The following is a 12,043-nucleotide window of genomic DNA, read 5'->3' on the forward strand; positions in this document are numbered from 1 at the left end:
CAAGAATACAGGATACTACAGAATTTTTGAAAATTATTGAAGATACACAACTTGAGCCTCAATGGTTGATGTGCACACTTGATGTAAAGTCCTTATACACAAGTATACCACACTGGGCAGGGTTGCAGGCCCTGCAACATTGGCTGAACAAGGCCGAACTGTACCCACCGGGATTTAATACATTGCTAATCTGTATGTCTGAGCATGTGCTTAGCAAAAATGTTTTTTATTTCCAAGGGGAGTGCTATTGGCAATTGCAAGGTACGGCCATGGGGGCCTCTTTTGCCCCCATATATGCTGATCTTTTTATGGCCTATCTTGAGGAATGCCTTATTTACAATCCCCTGCATAACATTTATTTGGTGGAAATTGACATCTGGCGGAGATATCTTGATGACTGTTGGATGGTGTGGCGTGCTGACTTAACATATCTTAATGAATTTGTGGAATATCTTAACAGCAATATATGGGGTATTGAGTTCTCTATTACATCTCATCTTTATCATATCAATTTTTTGGATGTTACTGTGTATTGGAATGAGGACCATACTCTAGGTACCAAGATTCATCGCAAATATCCACAATTCAACTCATTACTTCATGCATCTAGTATGCATCCACGCCACACCATCCATAATATCCCCAAATCTCAATATTTGAGAATTAAACGGATCAGTTCTTCTAATATCGACTATGAGAATGCTAAAGTAGATCTGTGGAATAGATTCTTGGATAGGGGATGCTGTAACTTTGATATTGCTTCCGCCAGTGCATGGACAGACAAACAAGACAGGAAAACCTTGCTAGAATATAAGGACCGTACACATAACTCAATGGACACTACTCTTAGGTTTATTACCACCTTTGGTAGGAACCACCAGGTGGTTAGGAATGTTCTGAATGACAATTGGAACATTTTGTTAGCAAATGACTATCTTCGTAGCATCCTGGGTAATAAATGTCAATTATCATATAGGAGAGGGAAAACCTTGGGATCATTATTCTCACATTACAAACAGAGAGAGAGAGTGGAGGGGCCAAATACAAACAACTGACTATAATAGGGGATGAACTCCTGGAAACTTTCCCTTGTGGCCACTGCTCTTCGTGTAATCAGGTGAGCAAGCTTAAACAATTTACCAGTACCAACACAAGCAAAGTTTATGACGTTTGGATATTTGGTAATTGTTCTAGCAGCTGGGTCATTTACTTGGCCACATGTCAGTGTTCTGCTTTCTATGTGGGCAAAACCTCATGTTCACTAAGAATAAGAATAGGTGAACATCGGAGTGACATTCGTAATATGAAATCGACGAATGCTCTTTACCAACATAGCATCAAACACCCCACGGCTAAATTCATGTTTACAGTCATTGATAAAATTACTGGCAACAGGCATAATCAACAAGGATGGCCAAGTATACTTAGTCATACAGAAAAGTATTGGATTATTCATCTCGGAGCCCTATTTCCACCAGGTCTCAATGACCATTTATGATGAGTATACTCCTTTATTTATTATTATGAGGCTATAGGACTCAGAGATATTGTTTATTTATTCTTATAAATATAAGATGATATATTATTGCCAGGTTGCATAATTATTAACTATTGTTAAATTGTGCACATTAAGACAGATTATGAACTCATCAGCTAATGTTTTTTTGCTATAAAAGTGCATATTTGTTATGTTATATACCAAACATCAACTTATTGATTATGTTTAAGGGCACTTTAGAAATATGTCTTCCTTTGTTTTTTGTTCACTATAGCCTGGTTTGCTATGTAATGAATTATTCAGAGTGTATGGACCATACCTTCTTTTGCTATTGGCTGGATAAATATATAAATATTAACTAGTTTGCTGGTTTAAGTAACTCCTTTTCTCTCACTGAAGAAGGCATCAGCCAAAACCGGTTTGAGTTTTGATATTTGGACATTATTATGTCCTTTTGCAATTTATTATAAAATTACCAATAAAGTTGTGGAACTACTCATGCTGGCCTCTAGTGTTTCTTCTTGATTTGGTTTGGCCGAGCATGCTGTATGTGCGAGGCGTGCTGTTTGTCCTTACATATATGTCTGTATTCCCATCCACTGTGTGTGCAAGGCATGAATGGTTCACACTGACAAGTGTCTGCACCAACAACTGCGACTGCCAGGTATGTCTGGTCCACTGGTGCTTGCAGACATGGCCTTCATGTGTTTAAGTGTGTGAGCATGCCCAGTATGACCTTTCAGTATGTTGTTGACTGACATTGCCTTCATTTCTCTGTGTTAACTGACATTGCCTTCATTTCTATAAGTGTGTGAGCATGCCCAGTATGGCCATCTGTATTGCATGTGTGGATCAAGTCCAGGTAATTTGTACTGCAGTGTTGACCTTTGTCTTGTACACTGACAGGTAGCACGCTGTCTCTGCAGGGCATCCACTGATCATTTGGCATTGACTATTACTACAGTTCTGCATAGCAGGGGGGGGCACACCTGACTGTTTCTACATTTCTACACAGGTTTGGGGTGCACAACTAACTAGTACTATATTTCTATGTAGGATGTGGGGGCACACCTGACTATATCTACATTTCTACACAGGATTGGGGGGCACACCTGACTGTTACTATATTTCTATGTAGGATGGGGGGAGGGCACACCTGGCTATTTCTACATTTCTTCCCAGGATGGGGGGGCACACCTGACTGTTACTATATGTCTACGTAGGATGGGGGGCACAACTGACACTTGTACACATTTGCTAGGACTGTACTGGTATGCCGGGTACTCCATTTCAGTCTGTAGTCTTACCTATCGTGCTGGCTAGAGGTATACCAGTGTATTACAGATCTTAGCTTTTAATTAACTACATATTAATTTCTGACTTCCTAGCCTTCACAACTGACATCCCACTGCCTGACCTGCTGTAGTCTGTTTGTGTAGGCCTGGGGTGGAGGTTACCCATAGGCCTCATTCATAGGCCATAATGCAGCATTTGTTTGTGTTTGTCTACACTTGTCCTGCTGGCTGCGACTGTTGTTGGGTATGTGACCCCCCCCCCCGACTGGCATGTGTGAGTCACTTACCTTGTGGATGTCCCAGTATTGAGGGTGGTGCTGCAGGGCTGCCTATGTCGGATGCACATAGTACACTCCCTACACATGGTTAGGCACAGGTAGTGTAATGTTTGACATCCCTTTTACTGTATGTGAGAGTCAGAGAGAGGTGTTATTCCCTGGGTCCCTCCTATGTCAGTGTATGTGCAATGCGTTGCCTCTTTGCCAAGGCCAGGGCATACTGGGCATGCCTCCTTCTGCCTACTGGGGCAGGCTCAGGTTGTTCCCCCTCTGAGTCACTCTGTGCCTGTGCAGGCCTTGGCAATGGTGGGGGGCTGTGTGGCCCTGCCCAGTGCTGTTCTTGCTGCAGCTGTTTCTGCAGGGTCCTACTGTGTAGCATGGCACATACAAGGACAATTTGGGTACATGTAGCTGGTGAGTACTGCAAGGCTCCACGGGATGTGTCCAGGCACCGGAACCGTGACTTGAGCATCCCAAACACATGATCTATTATGATTCCTGTTTGTGCGTGTGCCTCATTATGGACTTCTTGTTCAGGTGTGTGTACATTTCTGATGAGTGTCATCAGCCATGGCTCCAGTGCATATCCAGCATCCCCCACTAGGTGACCATGTGGGATAACCCCATTGGCAAATCTCTAGTACAGCTGTGTCAGATGTTAGATATGGGAATCGTGATAGCTTCCAGGGCAGCCAGTACACATGTTCATTATTATGCCCTGGGCATCGCACACAACCTGGCAGTTGATGGAGGGGAAGCCCTTGCAGTTGATGTAGACCCTACCCTGCTCACCAGATGGTGCTTTGATGCATATGTGCGTGCAGTCTTTAGCACCCACTACCTCAGAGTATTCTGCTATTTGGTGGAACAGTTGCATATTGCTGGCCAACGCCTCATGGGTGTTGGGGAAATATACGTGCTCACTGACATGTGCTGACATGGCATCCAGGAACTGGTGGAGTACCCTGAATGCTGATGCCTGTGAAATCCTCATCATATCCCTATTGGCCTTTGGAAGGTACCTGTAGCTAGTATTCTTAGGCCTACACATACCTTGGTATCCACTGGGATGGGTTCCCCTCTGTTAGTTCTGTGTGTCAGGCATGGCCGGCACAGCTCAACAATTTGCTGTAGGAGGTCACTGTCCACCCTATAGCACTCCGCTATCTCCAGCTCATGTAGCCCTTGGTAGGTTACCCTGGGTCTGTACACTCTTTTCAGTCTACTCACTGTTTGTTACTCAGCAGCATTCACATCCTCACCACCCTCAGCCTCTTTCACAAGTTGTATGATAGCTATTGCAGTCCCTAACATTTTGCTGTTGTGAGTGTTAAAAGTTCCTCGCTTGTTTACACAGGTGGTGTAGAGTGTGGGAAAAACCAGAGGGGTAGGTGCTTGCATAGTTTATAGTAGTGTTCTGGGCTGGGCTGGTCTGCTGCCTGTGTAATTGGCTGATTCTGATACATTTCACCTGCCAGCTAAGCTAGTACTCCTTGATTACCTTCCTACTGCTGTTTTCCCTTCCCATTGCCTTCCTGTTTAAGCCTGGGGGCATGCCGCACAAACAGAGTGCTCAGTTGTGCACACTGCTACTATTTCGTGGTTTAACCTCTTTTTTTCTTCCTGTACCACCCGGTGCGCGGGACTGCTAGGCAGGTTTAGACACACCCCCTAACTTAGCTCTTCTAAGCTAGGAGCAAACCCGAGCCACAGGGCTCCAATCAGTTTACAGTATGCCTGACACCCCCCCCATGATGTCACCTAACTCCTAAGCTTGCACCAAGCTAGTCCTACTCTTACACTGTCGGGACCTGACTCACATGCTCGAGTAAACTGGGATTCACTATCCTTCCCCTCATTTGCATAGGATTGACAGCTAATGCACAGTTACATGTCTCACACTGAGCCTCCCCCCTTAGCAACCACTACTCACTGGCCAGGTTGTCTTCTGCCTGCCATTGACTTGCATGGCAGAATACTGATTTTAGTTAGAATGCTTAATTTAGGTTAATTTTGTTATTTTCCACCGATCCCATTTGCGCTCCACTGTCCTACTCTTAAACAGCCGAGATCGACTAAAAAAAAAATAAAAGTTGATGTTTTTTATTTTTTGTATTGTTTGCAATGCCAATGGCCTTATACTTGGCTATTGGCATGCTTACTACATGATATGCAGCCTTTATTTGGAGCTGTCATAGCTCCATTTTGGATTTTGCAGAAATGTGCTCAGTTACTAACCGAGTAAATTTCTGTTGATTGCACTAGTCCTGCATGGATGGTTGCAAGCTTCCTGGATTGCAAAATCACCTCATTTACATGGATTTCTCCTGCAAATGGGGCGATTTGCATACAAGGGCTTCGTCCATGCAGGATTAGTGCAGGAGGTGTCATGCACGCCCCTGAAGGCTGTTCCTGGATCGCACAGCAGACATATTGCCTGCTTCAGCTCTTGCACTGATCTTGCACTCCGTGCAAGCTTTTGAGAATCCAGGGGATTGATTATCAACAGTATATACAGTAAATGTTGCAAGTTGAGATAGTTTCTTGTCATTTATAATATTAGTAACAAAGTTGTCAGACAAGATTTTAAAGTATGTAAAGACAACTAGCTAATTCTGACTGTGGTTAGTAGTGGTGGTAGTATGGTTGGGTTAACAGTCTAGTTGGGGGGAGTCAGGGTGGGAGTGTTAGTCTGGATTATAACAAGAACAAAACCAGTGCAAATGTAAGTGAAATTTGAGCTCAGTCTTGAAAAGGCTGCTGGAAGGTAGAGTAGTTATAGAGGGTGGAAGATTGTTCCAAAGTTTAGATATGGTACATGAAAATATGGCTTCTCCTGCTGATTTTCTGGGTTTGATAACAGTGATTTGATTTTTGTTGCTTTATCTTAGGGACCTAGTGGAGTGATAGGTTTGGAGAAGTGTTTGAAGGGAAGGGATGTTATGGGGGTGGTTAATAAGTTTATGAGCGAGGGTGATTTGATTAAAGTGAAGGAGTTGTGGGAGTTCTAGCCAGCTTAGTTCTTTAAGGGAGATACAATGATGGCTGCAATAGGAGGTTCCAGTGGCAAATTTAGCAATTTTTTTGTAGCAAGCATCCGGCTTCTGTAGGGCTGTCTGTCTATTGTTGGTAAGTATGGGGGATGCATAGAGTAGGGTGGAGATTAGCTGGGAATTGGCTATGGAGATTCTAGCCGCCTTGGTTAAGAATTGGCGGCTTTGATATAATGCAAGCTTCTTGTGAACTTTTTTTATTGTGAGAGATATGTGGGTGTCAAATCTTAAGTTTGTTGTCTATTTCCACTTCGAGAAATTTTGTGTGTTCTGATGGAGAGATGATGGTATTGTCTTTGGTGAGAATGTTGAAGTGGGAGGGTTTTTTGGTTGGCTCTGGAAGGTTGGAACAGGAGAAGTTTTGTCTTACTTGGGTTGAGTAGGAGCTGAGCATTGGATAGCCAGCTTTCTACAGAAGAGAATGATTCCTGTGTGATTTGTTGTAGTTCTGGTAGAGTGGGGGCAGAGCAGATGAGAGTAGAGTCATTGGCGTACTGTATAAGAGATGCTTGTGTGGTGGCAGTATGTAGGTTGTTAGTGAAAAGTGAGAATAGCAGAGGGCCAAGAATAGATCCTTGGGGAACTCAGAGAGTAACTGGGAGGTGAGGTGATAGGTTATCATCCCAGATTACTGATTGCTGGCATCTGTGTAGATAGCTGTGCAACCAGTTGCAGGCTGGTTGTGAGAAGGAGAGGTTGGGGAGAGTAGAGAGTAGTAGCTCATGAAATACCATGTCAAAGGCCTTTGAGAGCTCTAGAAATATGGCAGTAGAGAAGAGGCCATTGTTTTTGTGATAAAGTATAGTGTTGGGGAAGGAGAGCAGAGCAGAGGTAGTGCTGTGATATGGCCTGAAACCATGTTGGGTTTTGGAGAAGAGATTATTAGCTAGGAGGTAGTTGGAGACCTGGGTGTTGATACATTTTTCAAGTATCTTGGAGAGAGGGGAGAGGATAGCAATGGGGCGGTAAATGGAGAGGTCTGTGGAGGGGGTGCCTTTGTGGAGTGGAATGATGTGGGATATTTTCCATATCGAGGGAACATAGCCTTCTGTTATGGAATGGTTGATTAGAATTGAAATTGGGTAGACTAGTGTATCAGCTGCAATTTTCAAGTATTCAGAGGGGAGGTTGTAAGCTGCGAGTTTGGTAGGTTTAAGTTTTGACAATAGTCTTTTTATGTAGGAGGTAGGTACTGAGGTGAATATATTTCTCAGGGTTGAGTAATATGCTCCATTGCAAAAAACAACATTTTTGTATTTTTTTGTTTTGAACTTGCATGTGCCATGGTAAGTTCTTGGCACATGTGTAGTAGTGTTTCAATGGGATGAATGTTTGCATTTGGGTCTTCTGATCTTTTTTCACTGGAGCCATATACATATATGTTTATATATATATATATATATATATATATATATATATATGTATATATATATATATATATATATATATATATATATATATATATATATATATATATATGTATAGTTTACCATTGAAAGGTTGAAAATCAACCTACCAAATGGCCCTTTGTGCGAACCGGAATGACAAAAATCGTCAGTCCGTTCTGCACTGAAGTTCGAAAATCAGCAAATTGAAAACCAGATTCACTGATTTTTTAACTTCAATTCAAAGACAAAGCGTAATGCAGGGGGGCTGTGCCCCACTGCACCCCCCACACCCCCCTACTTTATTATTCTAACTCCAAGGTTGCACTACAGTGGTGAAAGGGTCCACTTCCCGATCCCCACTATAGTGCACCTCGCACCATAAATGCTGAATCTGCAGTGAGCGAACATTACTGCGCATTCGCTCATTGCACATTCGATGAATTCTGTTTTCGGACTTCCGAAAACTTGAAAAAGTCCTTTTGGACTTTTGTATTTCACACATGTGCATTACGCACATGTAAAGGTAAACTATATATATATATATATATATATATATATATATATATATATATATATATTGTGTGTTTATATGGCTTTATTAAGTCCATATGAATGAGTTTGCAGAAACTCGAAATAAAAAAAAAAATGAAAATCAAAGTTTTTGCAGGGGGCAAGCCACCCTGCCCCCCCTGCAAATTATATATACCAAAAGGGGTAAATTCCCTGATACCCATTGTAATGCTGTCTACATAGAACTGACTCAAAGAAAAATTTACCCTTTCTCCCACTGTAGTGCAATCTTGGAATCAGTATATATAATTTGCAGTTTTTTAATAAATATAAATATATATATATATATATATATATATATATATATATATATATATATATATATATATATATGCATTTTTTTTTTATTTGACATTTGTTGACCGGGATAGTCCAACTGGATACATGTCCATTTTCAGCAGAGGCCTGGGGAGAAAAGCTCCAAGGTAGAACATACAGTAAAAATCACAAAATGATTACACGTTACACACAGTTTACCAGCTCCAGTTGAGCAAGCAGGTTATGTAATCATACATTTTTAAAACAGTGTTGACAAACTGACTAGGCAATGTAACATGATTACAGACTATAGAGGAGGATCTAGTCAGGTTTTTGAACAAGGACATAGCCAGTGAGTTTTAAAGTATAGCTTTAGGCTGTTTTTGAACTGAGTAAGAGAGAGTTCAAGAGTAAGATCAGCAGGAAGAGAGTTCCAAGTTTTGCCAACAGAGTTAGCAAACAGAGAGTTCCCAGCAGAGTTGTTGATTTTGGATGTTTGAACCAGTAGTTTATTAGAAAAGCGAAGTGACCTCAGGTTGCTATAAGGATTGATGATATTTTTAACTGCAGGCATATTAAAGGGTGGTTGAGAACTTTATGTGCAATTATAAGCTGGCTGTACTGAAATAGGCTAGGCCATTCCAGCCACTCCAGAAGATTTAGGTTGTGACAGTGGTGGGTCCTATAGGCCATTTCTGTTGAAAACCTAGCAATATGGTTATAACAGCTGGAGAGTTTGCTAAGAGTGGATTTGTTCAATTTAGTGAGTAGAGAGGAGGCATAGAGAAGAGTGGAGAGTAGATGGGAATGAGCAATAGCAGCCCTAGCAAATGGAGTAAGGAAAGGTTTAATCTTATAGAGGGAGCCAAGTTTTTTGTTAATGATTTTGATAGTTTGATTGACATGGATATAAATTTGAGGGTGTTGTCTATTGTGACTCCTAAGAGTTTGGTTTGTGCATCTGGGGAGATAATGGTACCGTTATTAGATTTTATGGTACAGAGTAGTGAGGAAGACTTACAAGCAGGGGAGAAAAGAAGCAACTTTGTTTTGTTAGGGTTTAATATCAGCTTATGGTTAGAGAGCCAGTTTTCAACTATATTGAAAGTATTCTGGGTTAATGTCATTAGATTTGTCAGGGAGGTAGCTGAACAAATCAAGGTGGAGTCATCTGCATATTGGATACAGGTAGCATTTGGGATGACAGTGGGAAGGTCATTAATAAAGAGAGAGAGAAAAGAAGGGGTCCTAGTATGGAGCCCTGGGGTACACCTAGGGTGATGGGTAGATGGGTTGATAAATTGTCCTGCCATAGGATGGCGTGTTGTCTACCACACAGGAAAGATTAGAACCATTGAAGCGCACAGCTATTTAGTGAGAATGCCTTAAAGGTGTGCATGAGTATTTGGTTGTTAACCATATTGAAGGCCTTGGAGAGATGTAAAACGAGGGCCGAGGAAATATTGCTATTATTTTGGTTATGGTTTATTGTGTTAGAGAAGGATAGGAGGGCTGAGGTGGTACTGTGGTGTGGCCTAAAACTGTGCTGAGAGTTAGCCAACAGCTTATTCTGGGTAAGATAATGCAAAACTTGTTTATTGGACAGTCTTCTCCATAATTTTAGCCAATGGTGACAGAATAGCTATGGGTCTAAAGTTTGACAGTTCAAAGGAGTTGCCTCCTTTATGGAGTGGTATTACATGAGATATTTTCCAAATGGAGAGGATGGTGGATTCAGATAAGGTTCTGTTGATTATGATGGAGATGGGATATGCTATGGCATCTGCTGCTTTTTGCAGATACTCTGGTGGGAGGAGATCAGCTGCTAGAGTAGTTGGTTTTAATTTTTTAATTAGAGATCTGATAAGTGATGTAGAAACAGCCTGAAAGCTAAAGGAGAGTGGGGTATTGGCTAAAGAAGAGTGGGGTATTAGCTAAAGGAGAGTGGGGCATTAGCTAAAGGAGAGTCGGGTATTAGCTAAAGGAGAGTGGGGTATTAGCTAAAGGAGAGTGGGGCATTAGCTAAAGGAGAGTGGGGTACTGGCTGTGACAGAATTTGGGTTGGAGCAGCTGGGTGCCAGTTGGCTGGCTAGGGACTGGATAGTCTCTGTGAAGAAACTATTAAAGGTATTTGCAATATCTTCTGGGGATTTATGGTTGGAAGCTGATGGGGTAGGAGTGGAGGACTGTCCTGGGTGAAGAAGTTTGATTATTCCTCTTATTTGTTATCCACTTTATTTTAAATATATATATTTCAAATTTATGGAAACTTGATGAAATGGTCTCGACCATATGAATTTCAAGCTTCCAAAAACTCATTGAAGCCATATAAACCCATACACACACACACACACACACACACATATATATATATATATATATATATATATATATATATACACATATACATTTATTTTTATTTATTTACCTTTGTTAACCGGGTAGTATCTGACTGGGTTGAAAAAAAAACATTTTCACTGTAGACCTGGGGAGAAAACCTCCACAATAAAAAGAACATTATTAAGGTAAAAGCAGTAAACTTAAAGTATTACATTGCTAACAATATGTAAATGAGCTTAACAAAAATATTACAGTAACATATAACAACAGAAATACAATATAAACATGCAAGTTTCAGGCATACAGGAATATTTTTTTTTTACAATATATATGAGGTACATAAGTCAGGTAGCTTTACAAGGTGAGTCACTTCTGAAAGACCAAAATTGGTCATGTAGTTTTACAAGTTAGGGCACCTGAAGGAACAACGATTAATAAACAATTTTTGGGCAACCAACTTAAGAGCAGGGTTCCAGGGATTACTCACTTATGTCGAGATTCTTGGCATTTTTTGGAAACGTGTAATGAATTGGTTTCTACAGGGGAATTGTATACTTTCCTGATTATTGATGTCAAATTAAAACAAAGAGTTAGAAGGTCACACTGAGAAATCAATCAGAAAAAACTAAATGAAAACTCCAGCCAAGCTAGAACTTCCAATGAGTGACCTCCCAAACCACGTGTAACAGAAGCATATGGGATATATGCAAATGACCCTTATGAACATCAGGTGTTTCAGCTATATGGCGATTCTGATTGCCCATGACTTTTACATTTGAAGTCGTTTTAAGGGATAATTTCAGGCCAATAAAGCCAAACCCCACTAGCTATGGATATGCATATTTTGGCCTTGTTATGACCTCGTCAGCATAACATAATCAGAGTGTTTGAATAAGCATAAGAAACACAGGGTTGTTATACCCAGCTGATATCCATTATCATTAGGGTGACAGCAAAATGTCTCAAATAACAAATTAAAACAAAGAGTTAAAAGGACACACTGAAAAAACAATCAGAAAAAACTAAATATAAACTCCAGCCAAGCTAGAACTTCCAATGAGTGACCTCCCAAACCTCCTCTAACAGAGGCATATGGGATATATGCAAATGACCCTTATGAACATCAGGTGTTTCAGCTATATGGCGATTCTGATTGCCCATGACTTTTACATTTGAAGTCGTTTTAATGGACAATTCCAGATCAATAAAGCCAAACCACACTAGTTATGGATATGCATATTTCGGCCTTGTTATGACCTCATCAGCATAGCATAAGCAGAGTGTTTGACTAAGCATAAGAAATGCAGGGTAGTTATACCCAGCTGATGTCCATTATCATTAGGGTGACTGCAAAATATCCCAA

This window comes from Protopterus annectens, chromosome 1.part1, assembly GCF_019279795.1.
Source record: "Protopterus annectens isolate FY-2018-M chromosome 1.part1, PAN1.0, whole genome shotgun sequence".
Lineage (NCBI taxonomy): Eukaryota > Metazoa > Chordata > Ceratodontiformes > Protopteridae > Protopterus > Protopterus annectens.